Source organism: Numida meleagris, chromosome 4 (genome assembly GCF_002078875.1).
Source record: "Numida meleagris isolate 19003 breed g44 Domestic line chromosome 4, NumMel1.0, whole genome shotgun sequence".
Classification (NCBI taxonomy): Eukaryota; Metazoa; Chordata; class Aves; order Galliformes; family Numididae; genus Numida; species Numida meleagris.
Genome location: NC_034412.1, coordinates 21881502 through 21895982, shown reverse-complemented (window position 1 = coordinate 21895982; position 14481 = coordinate 21881502). Strand labels below are relative to the sequence as shown.

The 14481-nt window shown below is 41.9% G+C and overlaps 1 protein-coding gene across 1 annotated transcript in view; it reads left to right on the top strand.

Annotated features, from left to right (window-relative positions):
- Positions 1-14481, top strand: part of ARHGEF4 (Rho guanine nucleotide exchange factor 4) — a 214870-nt gene that overhangs the window by 80786 nt on the left and 119603 nt on the right. The gene's annotated exons all lie outside the window — the stretch shown is intronic.

The window sequence follows — 14481 nt, the reverse complement described above, 5'->3', positions numbered from 1 at the left end:
AAGACACCACACATCATTTAACCTCTGATGACTGTATCCTCAGCTTTTTCTTCAGAGGGAAATTCACATGTCACCACTTTGTGAATTGCCATTTTTACTCCAGCTCATTGTGGTGACACCACATCCTGTCACTGGTAATGATGCCATGCAGGAAACTGTCACCTTCAGCCTCTTATTGGTTCACTATGTCCTTGCAAACTTGCAGACTGTGTTCTTTCTGTTCTTGTGTGACCATTCACGGTACCCACCTGGAGCAAACTTTGTGATATTCCAACATTGCTGCCATTGTTTCCAAAGCATTGAAGCTGATATGCAGCTCTGTACATAGTTCCCTGGTCATAATTGGCCAATTTATGCAAATAAGCTGATCAAGATGCTTTTTATTTCATGGTGTGATAGGTGTGCATGAACGTGCATAGGTTGTCTGCCTTGTTTTCCACATTGATGTAGCCACTACTGAAGTGCACCGCCCACCCCTCGCTGTGCTACATCCACCGTTTGGTCTCCATCAGTGTCAGCAAGTATCAATGAATGTCAGTGGGCACCATTTTTTCCCCATGGAGGAATTCAATCCCACACCTTTGCTCCATCCGCATTTCCATGTCAGCCACCATTTGTTGGACTGCCCCTCTGCTGCCATCTGTCACATGGCAACAACATGCAACGAGATATTGCTGGGAAAGTTCAGCCTCTACTGCCATCCCACCAACATGTGCCCCTGACATTGATGGCCAACATCATAAAACATTACTCCAAGAACAGCCCCTGTAAATTTGGAATATTGGGATTCAGAGTCTACCTTTCTACATCCTTTCTGCAATTATTGTTCTAGCTCATCTAATCTTTTAGGAAAGGAAACATTTCTTCACATACCCAGAAGTGCCTGAATAGCAGCTCACACTTAAGAAAAATACATGATTTAAAAGTTACCTATGCTGCTGAAACTTCAGAAGTTATTAATGTTTTCTGGTATTTCACAGATAGTTTTGTCCAGCTCAAATAAAGAACTGTTAAGAGTTTTAACCTGACAGAAATTTAGGCAAAATGACATTGCAATCACATTTACTCTTTTCTTGTCTGTGTACTGATTCTTTTTTTTATTATGTTAACTACAAACCAGCTCCTCTTATGTCTTTTTTGTTTGCTAACATTTGATAGCATTCACCTTTTAATTAGTGCTCAATTCATAGTAGAAGTAAGGAAGTAAACCAGAACACAGAGAGCTGATAGATAATTGAAACCCATATTCTAGTATGTAAGACACCCATACTCCACCCAGGTTAGCTCTCCAGCTGAGCTTCTCCAGTATCCTTCAGGGTTTTGTTTAGCCAAAGAAAACTGCTTTGTGTTACTATTATTAGAATATTTCATCAGTTCTTCTGAACGAATGGCGGTGGCTACCACAGCAGTTCATTGAGAAGAACGTAGAACTGCAGATATCTTGGCCTGTATTGGGGTTTGCTGTAGAGAACTGGTTAACTCTCCCTGAACTACTTGAATGCAGGGATGGGAAGTGCAGAGCCCTCGGGTCTCTGCTAAACATCAGATATGCACCAAAATGTAAAAAAAGAAATGTCGACAAAGTGTTTCTTAATAACATATACATTCACAAATGTGCAGGGCAAGCAAGACATCTCCTCCTTCCTTCTCATTATCTTTTCTACAACATGCATTTTGGAGGTGCTGTTTTTCCAGTTGTACCTGCTATGTAATCACTGAACAAACTCAAAATGGGCAGCAACTGACCGCAGCCCTGGGAAGAATAAAGGCCTGGATGGAGATCTTGCTGCAGTTCTGTTTGTCTGACACAACTCTGGGACTGTAGGACTGCAGTCTCTGCAAACTGCTAGTGAAATGGTGCCACTTTTACGTGGGTTAACAGGCTTTGTCATGGAAGACTTTCTTAGGCATTATTTTTAGACATGAAAACATATAGAACCATCAGTCTGCATTTATGCGGGCAAATATATGACATCCCTGACTGTAAGCGCAATCTCATTTCCACTGCAGCCTTGCTCACTTTCTCACTACACCACAATGGTACATGGGGTTGTTTTGCTGATGAAGGTTGTGCTCAGTGGCCATGAGCAATATTTTTTGTGCCATTAAACATGGATTTTCTGTTTGATTCTCCATAAACTTTTGACAAGCTTTGCTATAGGATGTTGTGGAATGCAACAAAAACTGTTCCTTTCCACTTCATCTTCTTGTTTCCTTCCCATACCCATTGAGTTTTCTCCTCTTGTGCTCACCTTCCCTCACCCTGACTGCCTGTGTGGGAGGAGCACTGCATTTCCTGCCTGGCCAGACAGCTTGTATTGGAAGGCAGGGCTCTTACATGACAAGCAATAGCTTCCTTGTGACAAGGCAAAGCAGTTGTGATGTGCCTCCGTGTTCTTGCTCAGAGGTGGTGGGAACACCTCGGACCTATACAGTGGTGGCAGTGAAGACTGGGGAGCTCCAGTTGCATCTTGCTGCTGGTTTATGTTGCACAAATTGCTGGAACTGTGAAGTCTCTTGGGTTCTGGTGTCAGTGGCTAAGTGTGAGATTTGGCTGATACAAGAAACTGATGAGTGAAAACTGAAGACTCCTTAAGGACTATTCTCCAGTCTTCAGATGTGGAAGATTAGAGGGTTTTTATAACCCTGCTTTCAGCTGCCTCCTTTGAAGAAACAGTGAACAAATTTTCGGGGCACATGAAGCCCAGGCAGAGCGTGGTATTACAGAGGTTTCAGTTCAGACAGCGGGTACAACAGCCAGGTGAGACTTTTGTGACCTTTGCTTTGGCATTGCAAGAATTGGCATCAGCCTGTGCTTTTGGCTGTTGGCAGGAGGAGCTGATCCTGAAGCAGCTAATTGACAAAGCAGCAGACTGGCGAATTCGGGAGAAGCTCTTGATGGAACTTGGCAGCTTGACTCTGGCCCAGGCAGTGGAGCTGGGATCACGAATGGAGAGAATGTTGCAGAAAACTTACCCAAGGCTTATTTCTGCACTGACAAAGCAGTGGGAGAACTGGAGTGACAGTAGTAAAATCTGGAAGACAAGAAAAGGTAATTGCTGTAAACTATCATACTGCTGGGAACAGAAAAGCTTCTCAGCTCTCACAGCGAAGTATCACCAAGAGAAGCAAAGCCAATTCATCCCACCTTATCACAGCCCAGTGTCATCTGCAGCAGTTCTGGGGATGCAGCACTTGGGCCAGCAACTGAGTCCTGCCCCTTCAAATGCAAAACCCAGGAGGGCCAGGAACTGCAAGGTAGGCAGATGGTTGAAAAGGGGCTGGAGAAGAGTGACAGAAAACTGAACAAGGGCACCTGGGACCAGACAGTGGAAACTGTGGGTCTGATGCTTTTATACAATACCAACCATAGACCATGTTACAGTCCTAGCTTATACCCAAGCACTTGAACACTTACATGAAAGCTTTTCCTCTCTGGAATTAGGTTATTATCTATGTGACATTACATTCCATGGCTTTTCATTTTTGTCATTTGCAAGAGTTACATTTTGTGTGAAGGCTTTAGGTGAGTTCTTGACAATTGTGAAAGCAGTGCCTGCATTTGTGGTGTATTGCCATGTTGGCTGGAGGCTTCTACTAGAAGTTGTCAAAGAAATATTGTTATTAATGGAGTTTTGAATTTGTACTAGACAAGGCTGTATGCTGTCTGGAAAATATTTGTAACCTGTAGGAAAAGAATTCACCCCTGTAAGAGCTGTAAGATTTGTAGAAACCTCCATCACTCCATAGCCAGTGTGCTTTGGAATATAATGGTTGTGTGATGAAGTATCAGATTTATACTATAAATAAAGAACATAATTAAAAACATATAAGTATAGGACAGGCCAATAAGCATCATAGATTTGAGTCCGTATCTAACTGAGGTACCTGTGAAATAAGATCATAGAATCATGGAATCATAGAATTGTTTGAGTTGGAAGGGACCCTTAAAGTCATCTAGTCCAACTCCTGTGGAATGAACAGGGACATCTACAGCTTGATCAGGTGCTCAGAGCACCATCCAGCCTGACCTTGAATGCCCCCAAGAACAGGGCATCCACCACATCTCTGGGTAACTTGTGCCAATGTCTCACCACCCTTACTGTAAAAAACTATTTCCTTGTATCCAGTCTAAATCTGTTGCTCTTTTAGTCTGAAACCATTTTGCCTGGTCCCATCCCAACTGACCCTACTGAAGAGTCTGTCCCCTTTAGAGTCCCTTAAGATACTGAAAGGCCTCACTCATGTCTCCCCACAGCCTTCTCTTCTCGAGGATGCACAGCCCCAGCTCTCTCAGCCTGTCCTGGTAGGGAGGTGTTCCATCCCTGAAATCTCTTCTGTGGCCCTCATCTGGACGCACTCCAACAGGTCCATGTCTCTCCTGTACTGAGAACTCCACATCTGGATGCAGTGCTCCAGGTGAGGCCTCACCAATGCAGAGCAGAGGGGCAGGATCAACTCCCTGACCTGCTGGCCACGCTGCTTTTGGTGCAGCCCAGGTTACAGTTGGCTTTCTGAGCTGCGAGAACACACTGCTGGCTCATGTCCAGCTGCCATCCACCAGTACCCCCAGGTCATTTTCAGCAGGGCTGTGCTCCATCCTTACATCCTCCAGTGTGCACTGATAGTGGGAGTTGCCACGACCCAGGTGCAAGACCTTGCACGTGTTCTAGTCGTAGAAATTCTGCTGCAACATATGTCTGTTCACAGTATTCTGCTCTACTTTAGTCTAAGCAGAGGACAGGAGGATCAGTTCCTCCCTCTGTCTTCTTTTTTGTCTTTTTTATTAATGTGATTTCAACAAGGTCTTTGATTCTGACAACCACTCTTTACTTGGTTCCTCTCTGGCAGCTAAGTGGAAATAGCCATTTGTGTAATACAATCACAGGGTTGGAAAGAAAGGAAACAGTGATAATACTTCTAATACTTTATGGAGCCAGCTCTCAGGGTAGGACAATTGTTTGCAGAAGTGAAAATAAGAGAAGCCAAAGTACAGTCTGTGTGGAATTGGGCACTTTTAAAACAAAGTTGTCCTCAGTGGGCTGCACAGAAGCAACCTGAAGTCTTCTCTCTCTAATATCTTAAGAGATAGGATTTCTGTGTGCTTTTAAGAGGTATGTCACTTCACTGCTTGCTTTGTCATTTCTGAGTTCCATGCTGTGAGCCAAACAGGCAAGCTGCATCCTCTTGCAGCTGCCTTGTCTTCCCCAAGGCAATTATCTGTGATAAGCTACCATATTGTAATTAAATGTTTAGACTGGCTTGAACAATTGAATATTGTACTTCTAACATGACCATAATATAATAATGCTTGTTGTTAGTGCTGTTCCTGACAGGTAATGAAAAAAATACTGAGGTTTAAAATTCCTGATGTACGTTGCATAGTCAGCACTGAAACAAGTGAAAAGGCTGACTGCAGAGAAACGAGCTGGACTGAGAAGTACTCTGACACAAAGCAGTGCCAGCCAGGATCTTCAAAGACTTCAACATGTATGATTTTCTGCTTTTTGTTTCCTTTTAAACGTCACTTGAACTTTGCGGTTAAGACCCATGTTGAGGTCTGCTTTATTAACTGAAGTTTACAGCTTTTTGGATGTTCATGAGGTCTGTGTGCCATTTTTCTTGAAATGACCTTAAAATGGTATCAAATGAGACACAACTTTTGCAAGGTTTTTTTTGTTTGTTTGGTTTTTTTTTTTTTTTTTTTTTTTTTTTTTTTTTTGTTTTTTTTGGCCTAGTGATGGTTTGGAGTCAGTGCTGTACTAAGTAAAGTCACCAGGTTGTAGCTACTGTATTCCTGATTCTTCAGGGCTGAAAGTGGAGTTTGGGCTTAAACAGCACATCTCCATAGTTGAACTGGTAAGCTTCCAAATCTTTCTATGTGTTCAGGTTAGCTGAAGTGAGGCACTATGGGATGGGTTGAGTGGCTGGAACTAAATCGCCTCTGGCTGTGTGTTGCCTAGCACCTGGAGTGGCTATTTGCTGATCCCCAGGTAGTTATTCAGGGTATCTGGGAGCCTAGGAACAGGTGAAGAACAGATATGTTGGTGTGAATGCACCCAGCCCTGGCTTTTGCTCACAGATGTACTGCACTGGATTTTCTTCTGAAACACCTTTTCTTCTTTTCTACACATTGTCAAGTTGGAGAAGTTGAGTGGGATGAGTTGCTGTAGTTTGTCTCACCTCCTCCAATCCCATCCCTAGCCTTACAATACTAAAAACCAAATCCTTGCCACTGAGATAATGAGTGATATGGTTGTCAAGATAACACTTTTCAGGGACAGCAATTTCTATTCAGTTTCTATTCTTTCTATAGGAACCAACCAACCAACCAACCAAACCCCACAAAAACTATTCTTTCATCAGCAAAATTTAGGGAAACCAAAATAAACACTGCCATTTTGCAGTGAGATCCTTTCTAGACTAAGAAGTAGGGCTGGTTCGTTCAGTCTTTCTTCTTACGTTATGCTTTCTAGACCTCTCTCTTCAGATATTCTTGGGCCCTTTCTGAGCTCTGCAACTAATACATGGTTACCTACATTTGCAGGGCAGCCCAGGTTACTTGTAGGTCTGAACTGCTAAAGGAGTTCTTTGCTAATGACTGCTGCTCATTGTCACCTCAGCATTACAATTACGTATTCCTCTAGGCCTGAGTTCCACAGTAAAGTAAGTGAACAATCATCTGCAAGTTAGTAATTATTGAATTAGAGGGCTACAAAGAGCCAGAAAGGGTCTTCTCATCTGTCTTTCCACTGGAGATCAGCTCTACTAATGTCATTCCTGTCAGATGGGTATCTAATCTGTACTTAAAGACTGTAAGTGATGGCTTCTCCATACTAGCCCCTAGACAATCCATCCCCAGCTGTCATTATCCATTCTTTTGTCTTGTTTTAATTTTTATCTGACTAGAATCTGCTCTTCTTCAATGTTATGTTCCTTAAGTCTTGTTTAATCCTTCTTGTTTTATCCATTTGAAGAGATCACAACCTGGTAGCAGAAGTTAAAATCTTTTCACATTGAATTCTCTCTCTAAATTACCACTGTTCTTCCAGTCTTTCCCCATAGTTTATTCAGGTTGGTTCATTCTTGTTCTTTTGGTTATTGCCAGTTGCTTCATGTATCCTGATGTAGGTTACACATCAAGCTTCCCTGAACAACTCCAGCTGAGGACTTTCCCGTGCCAAGCACAAGTTTGTCATGCTACTGTAACTCCTGTATCTGTTGTTTTAGCCGTGTGAACTGTTGGGAATGTCAGAAAATCTCTTGAAGCCACTGACATGAACGAGGCAGGAGTCTTGTGGGGAAAGCTCTGTTGGTAGATACACTAATCCACCATTGTAGTGAGTGAGCATAAATGATTTAAGTCAAACCGTGTGACATCATCAAATGAATTCATCGACGGGATAAAAGGTTCCTGAGGGTAGGCAGGATCTCACAGGATGTTGTGAGAAGGGCTTTTTGGTCATACAGAATCATCCCTTGTGGGTCTTGAAGTATAAGGCAGGGTTTCAATTCATCTCATGAGTCAGAGTCATGATTTCAGGAGTCATCAGGATTTCATTCTCCTCTCCCAGTCACTTAAACTTGTATTTACAGCATAGCTCTGAGGTAGGGAGGTGTTACCATTGTTTTATACAGGTGAAATTAGATCTAGTCAAAGCAGAAGCAAGGCATTATATTGCATACTGAACAGCTATTCCAAAAAAGACACTGGAGCCCCAGGAGCTGAAGGGCTTGTGCCCACAGGTCATAGTGTGCAGTACTCCTCATCTTCAGTCCAGATCTGAAATCCTGGCAAGCATTTAGTAGCAAAGGCTTGCTTTGATCCTCACAGTGTGCCATGCAGACATAGAAAGGGTTTGAGCCTGAGAAGCTGCAGTGCTGCCTGATTACGTTTCAGCTGCAGATCAGGCCTAGAGCTGATGCAGTTCTCTTGCCTCCAGTGATGGAATTTAAAATACCTGTAAATAGCCCTTCTTCTTCCTGTCATGTGGGAAGAGAAGTGAAAACAGTGAGCAAATAACTTTTTTTCAAACCGCCAATTTCATGCAGCTGAATCTGTGTCTTCCAACAGCCTTGCAAGCTAAGTTTTTGTTGAAGGTTGTTACTTAGTGCAAATTGGCATGTTACTTGATCTGTTCTGCCTGTAAAAACTTGAGGAGGAGATTTTTCTCAGCCGCTGTGTAGAGAGCAGGAAGGGAGCAAGCACACTGTTGGCACTGGAAGATCTCATGCCACCCAGCTAAGCTAAGTTCAAATAAGGTGTGAGGATGCAAAGTTGTGCTGGATTCAAATCACTTCCTGAGCTCAGGAGGAAGAGAACTTTAGTCTCATGTCAGAAAATCATCCTTCCCATGTCCCTCATTGGAATGCTGACACCAGATCTGATGCAGTCTGTTCGTAAGAGCTGTCTTTGTCTGCAAAGCCTGTAAATTGAGTTTCTGTGCGTGTAATATTAGCAAGAGCCCAGAGGACAGATTATACTCTTCAGGGCAACCATGTAAGTGGCAGCTAAAGGTCATTACAGGCTGTTGGTGAGGAGAAGTCCTCAGGAGTTTTATGCATATGGGGTGGTATGGACCGAGAGTTAACCTGAAGGTGAAGGGCAGTGACAAGGAAAGGAAGAAAAAACCTAATCTGACTGTCAAAAGCCAGGCTGACCTTATTAGCAAGCAATTATATAAAGCTATCTAGAACATGCAGTTAGTAATGGTAAGTCAGGCTGAGACATGTGGAAGAATCATGCTTTTATTATTGACATCTCGTAACAGGGTGCAGGTTAAACAGCATCCCACTGAGTCTCATTAAATTCATCCCAACTGATACAAAATGACAAATGTGGAGGAAAAGTATACAATTCTCTTTCTTTCTATGTATTTTATTCCCATTGATGTCCATCTCTTATCTGCCTTCTTGAAGCTATTCTTCCTTAGAATGCAATTAAGAAACAACCTGAAAATGTGTTAGGTGCATTTCAGTTCTGTCACCTCTGTGAGTCCCTGGCTGACATACATACACACCTTTTAGTTATGTCTCTCTCCTTGTTGCCCTTGAAGTCTTTTTCTCTGGTTACATAGTAGTCTGTGTGAGGAGGCCTCAGCCCTCAGAGAGACATTACATTCAACAGAGAAATGAAAAGACAAAAATAGCGAACTGAGACGGCTGAAATCCTGGCTCAGCTGCAGATGCCCTTGTATGTCTAGAGAGAGACATTTATGAATATGTAAAATGAAGAGAGTACTTCCTCCCTCTCCCTATTTCCCTCCTTTTATCTTACAGTATGAACACTTTGGGGCAAAGGCCCTCATCATGTTTACCAAGTGCTTAGCACAATTAGGTCATAGGCTTCTTAGCATCCAGGAACCCAGCATAAAAATGTGTCAGTGAAAGAGTGTTTGGGGTAATTATATTGCGACTAGCCTGATCTAAAGGGGTGGCGTGACCACAGAGATAATAGTTCAAAAACAAACAACGTAATTGAGAGGGAGATGCAGTAGGTGAGCGTAATGGGCAATCTCTGATGGTGTTTTCATTGCAAGGAGGTCAAGACATATGAGGAGATCAAGAAATGCTCTGTCAGTCACAACCTTGTGTCTCTCAGGATTCACCAAGACATCAAAGTGCTCTTTTAATTAAGTCTGAATTATAACTGTCTGCAGACTGATTTTCTTGATTAAACAAAGCAAATCTATGGTTCTCAAAATGGAGAGAGTGATTGGATTAATTTATAGAGCAAAGAAGCCATATATCTCAACTCATTACATCTGACCTCCAGCTTCACTGCTTGGACAGTGAGCAGCTGGGCATTGGGGGAGCATCAGCTCATGTCTTGTGGCTATGGTTGCGCACATGCCCTTAGAATTTCTTGGACTGCACCTTATCTTTAATGAAGCCTTTTTTTTTTTTTTTCTGTAGCTTTCTTCTTCACATGAAATTGTTCTGTTTTTATTTACTGTCTTCCTACTCCTCACATTCAGCATTCCTTGTATAATTTCTCAGTAGAGTTAAAATATATATATATATATATATGTTTGTGCTAAAGTGTACTTACGAAAATTGGATTGCAGCATGTTTATGGAAAGACAGATGTTAAGAAATACAAGATACATGGCATGCTCTGCCTGGTCTGCTACACCAGAGAAGAGTTTGAAATGAAGGGAGAGTGGTAGAATACTAAATTGTAAGGCAAGCAAAAAATATTCCTATTTTCATGCAAAGGTAATAAAGTCTAGCAACATAGGCCTTCCATGTGCCAATGCTAGTACAGCAAAGCAATGTACTCCTTTTCAAATCATCCAGCAGAGGGAGTATTGCAATGCAACAAAAGCAGAGTTTCAAAGTGCCGGGAAGCTGCTTGAGTCTTAATTTTGTGCTATTTGGGTTCCAGATTTTATTCGCCATTGTATTTTTTTTTTTTATGAAGAAAGTATATTTTTATATTTTAGAACAGTTACAGTATTAATTATTGATACAGTTTAATATTTTACATTTGAAGAGTGAGCCAATGAAATTTGTGTTTTTGCTGAAATCCAGGATTTATTTTCATGCAAACGAGCTGTCAGAATAAATAAATCTACAAATATTGTCATAATACTTGTGTCTGATACTGCTACACTGATAAAAAATGTACTTCTGCTGCAAACAGCAGTTCTTATGTACTTCTCTTCCACATAACCCAGTCAATCTTTAGGCCTCTTCACTGCCTCATCTCTTCATCTGCTGGGCAGTCCTCCTGTAGCTGAAGCTAAAACTAATTTCTTGTTGAGATCCTTAGCCTGCAGTGCAGTAAGAGACTGGAATGAAGTTTGCATTTATTAAAGGGACTGTGTATTTCCCTGTGCACGCTGAGTGTGATCAGGCAGCTCGTTGCAGCCTCTAGATGGCACCCAGCCTACGCACTGTTAGTAGAAACTAATACTACTGGCCAACATGTTTTATCTTGGCCAGAATTCCTGCTAAGCTGTATGTGGTAGTACAAGTGTTAATGTCAAAGGAGGGAGGTAATGGCTTTGGCTTTGAGCTATAGCAATGTTTTCGTGTTGGATTGGCTTGCTGAAAGAAATCAGAGAAGCTGTGTGAAGGGCAGCAAGCCACCTGCTTGCGGCAATTTTGTGCTGACCAAGTCCTGCACGATCCAAGCTGCAGGGAGACATCACGGTGGGGGCAGGTTTGCCTCTGGGTCCAGTGCCTGGGCTGTAATGCAGAAGCACTCACCAAGCAGAAATGCCGTGCTGCCACTTGAGCTGACGGGAGGGCAAAATACACTCTGTTTTTGTCAACTACTCTTAGGGTACTTACATACTTCACTGATTCTGCACACTTCTTTTCACCTTTGGTTGCAGCCCCCTTTCTCTCTTGCCTTCATCTGGCACTACCACCTCGAGTTGCTGCCACAGCCTTATGCAATTCCTTGTGTATTCCTGCTGATTTTGGAATTGCTTAACCATTTGGAGGATTTCTGGTGGAGGCACTAAATACAACTAGAGTAAGACACTCATGCAGAGGACATCTGCATGTTGTTTCCTCTTGTCAGTAGTTGCTGGCATAGCGCAAGTTCTCACAAACCAACAAAACTGGATTTGAGATCTTCTTTTTCAGCAAAATGTAACAGTACTGCTTGGGAACAGTAGCAGGCTCACCTATCTCTTGTGAAAGAGTGAGATACATTGTTGTTATGACTCTATAATGAAAATGTGATGGCTTATGGATGAAATATCCTGCAGCAAAAGATGCAAGTGATGCAAATACAGAATCAGGTCTCAATAATCAGTGATTCATGACTTCCCCACCAAATAAAACACTTCCTGCTGCTCCAATGGGAGCAAATGTCACGCGGCAGCATTGTCAGTCCTCAGTTAGCAGGCAGCGTGTTTGGAAGGTATCTTACCTTACACAAATAGAAGTCTTCACACCTGAAAGTTGCAAGTTCCATCTTTCCTTAAGTAACTTCAGGTTGACATGGTTATATATGCTGCACCCAATAATACCAAGACAGATCAGTAACTTTAATTTCAGCCTGTTTTCTTGTTGTGTTTCAGAGACAGTGAAGGAGAAGCAAGAGAAATGCAGGCAGGGGCAGCATTGCTGTGGTTTGTCATTGTGAATTGACAAAGCCTTCTGTTTGGTGCTGTTATATAGCAATCACTTCCTCTAGACCAGCATGATCAAATCAGAACAAAGTTTCAAGGAGAATGAATGCAATTAAAAGACCTGTTGGAACTCAAAACTCAATTAGCAATTCTGATCTGGCTTTGATGGAGAGCACTCCCAGGAGTGAGATTGATGTTCCCAGGGGAAATATATTTTACATTCGGGATTCAGCATGTACACTGGAGGTGTAGACCTCTAAATCATTTTTGGTAGCCCTGCTTTTGACTTGTCAGTCCCTTTTTTTTCAGCTTCAAGTCCATTTCCCTTTCCTGGCTCAAGCTGTATATAGTGTTTGAGGGTGCACAGTGAGATATTCTTACTGTGTACCTGCACAGCCATCCAAGGAATCAATGCCATCCTTAGACATACCAGACTTTGTATGGATACTTGGTGGATATTTTGAAGCTTCTGACTTTCTCATTGTAACTTCATGCAAATTAAAGGCTGATCAGCATCTTAGCTGAGAATCACTACCACATGTCTACTCATTTCTCGGGCTCATAATTGTCTGTGTGGAGAGAACAGGGCTACATCAAAGGAGCTGTCTTCATTCCACAAATCCTATCAATGTACACACATTACCAATCAGGAGAAAAACAAACTGTATGATAGCTGGTTGGGGCAAAAGTCTTGCCTACAAAAGGCACTGAGAAGTAAGAGACCAATAGACGAAGGTGAGGATGGGACATGTTCAGGCCTGGGCCTGTCCAAGGGATGATAGCTGATGTTATTAACTGCTGTCCTTCATAACTAGAACTATATTTCTCCTCTCCCACAGGGTTTGGTTGCCTCTGTTTTGATTACATGATTTTTCAAAATACTCACAAAAAAAAAAAAAAACCAACCCAAATAACGAATTTGGTGGCAGGGTGGTCGCAGTCTGAATATCCCAACATAGCTGAGTTTGGAATGATAGCTAGACTGTAAGAGATCTCTGCTCTATTTTATTTATAATTTAATTCATAATTATCCTTGGGGACAGTTGGACATCTTGATTACTTTGTTCCTACTTGCCTGAACAGTTTTTATCTTAGTTTATTGCCATCTGTAAATTCGTGCTCAGAACGCTGTTGGAGAGGCAGTGTTGTTACTGCAGAACAACTGCTGCGGTACTCACTGCTGCGTGAGCCAACTGCTCACAGTTTGTGCTGCTCACCCATTATGGGAAATGCTGCTCTTAGCTGCCTTGATGCTGGTTGCCTGATGGCAGTGGGATTTGACATTCTTCAAGGACCTCAGTTATATGTATAGCTGATCACATACAGTAAAGAACATGTTGCTCTACTGATTACATGACTCAGGCTGCAGATATACTGCAGTTCACCTGGGTTTATTTGTGTGGTCTGTGAAGCACTGAATCCTCTCCTCCCTCCTCCATTCAATTTATGTTTTTCTTTGTCAAGAGAAAACACCAGTCTTTTCATTGAGTCTTGACAGAGGTGTCTTGAGTGTTCAAAATTGCATGAGAGAAAAAGGGTAAAAGCCCTCTCATGGAAGGCTCTCAATGCTGTCAAAGACCTCCTTTCTCTCCAGTTTTTTTATCTGTTTCAAATCTATTCTGTTTCCTCAGCTTACCACAACTCCCTTTAGAGGTAACCCTATTTTCCTAGAACTTTCTCTTTTCCAATTTACCTTCTACATTTTGGAGTATAAAACTGTAAACTCTGTGATATATCCTTAGATATGATTTGTAATTGGACTTACTATAAATGTGAGGACTCCGTTCTCTGGGATGAAGCACCCTGGTGGAGGTGACACGTAACTGAGGCCAAGGGACCTTGTGTTCTAATTTATGGCTGCTGCTTATTTGTGTTTCGTTCTTGCTGTTTGTTGTTGTTTTTTTTTTTGTTTATTTTTTGTTGTTGTTTTTTTTTTTTTTTAGAAATGTCTTTAATTGCTCATTATTTCATTTATTTTTGGATTTTGAAATGTGCTGATCATTCTAGTGATGACTGTAATCACAAACCGGTGAAAGAGGCCTCTAGCATTAGGGTTCAAAGGCTACCATTAAGTTATATTAACTTCTCATTCTCCATATTAATGGATTGCGACTGGAGACAGCTAAATATCATAATGTGGCCCATCTGGTGAACTTCCAACAAGAGCTGTGCCTAAAGCTGACAGACAGCAAATACTATTTTTACTTCAGGAAATTTTGTGATTTCATTGTCTGCTTTAAACTCAAGAAATATGCAGGCTTCTTTCCGATGGTTAAAGAACAGAAGATCAACACTCCCTCAGGATGGGACAAAGATATTTCCTAATGTTGACAGTGTGGTTTTCATATTTTTGCTCTCAGTAAATGATTTGGATGTTCTCTGATAACTTAAG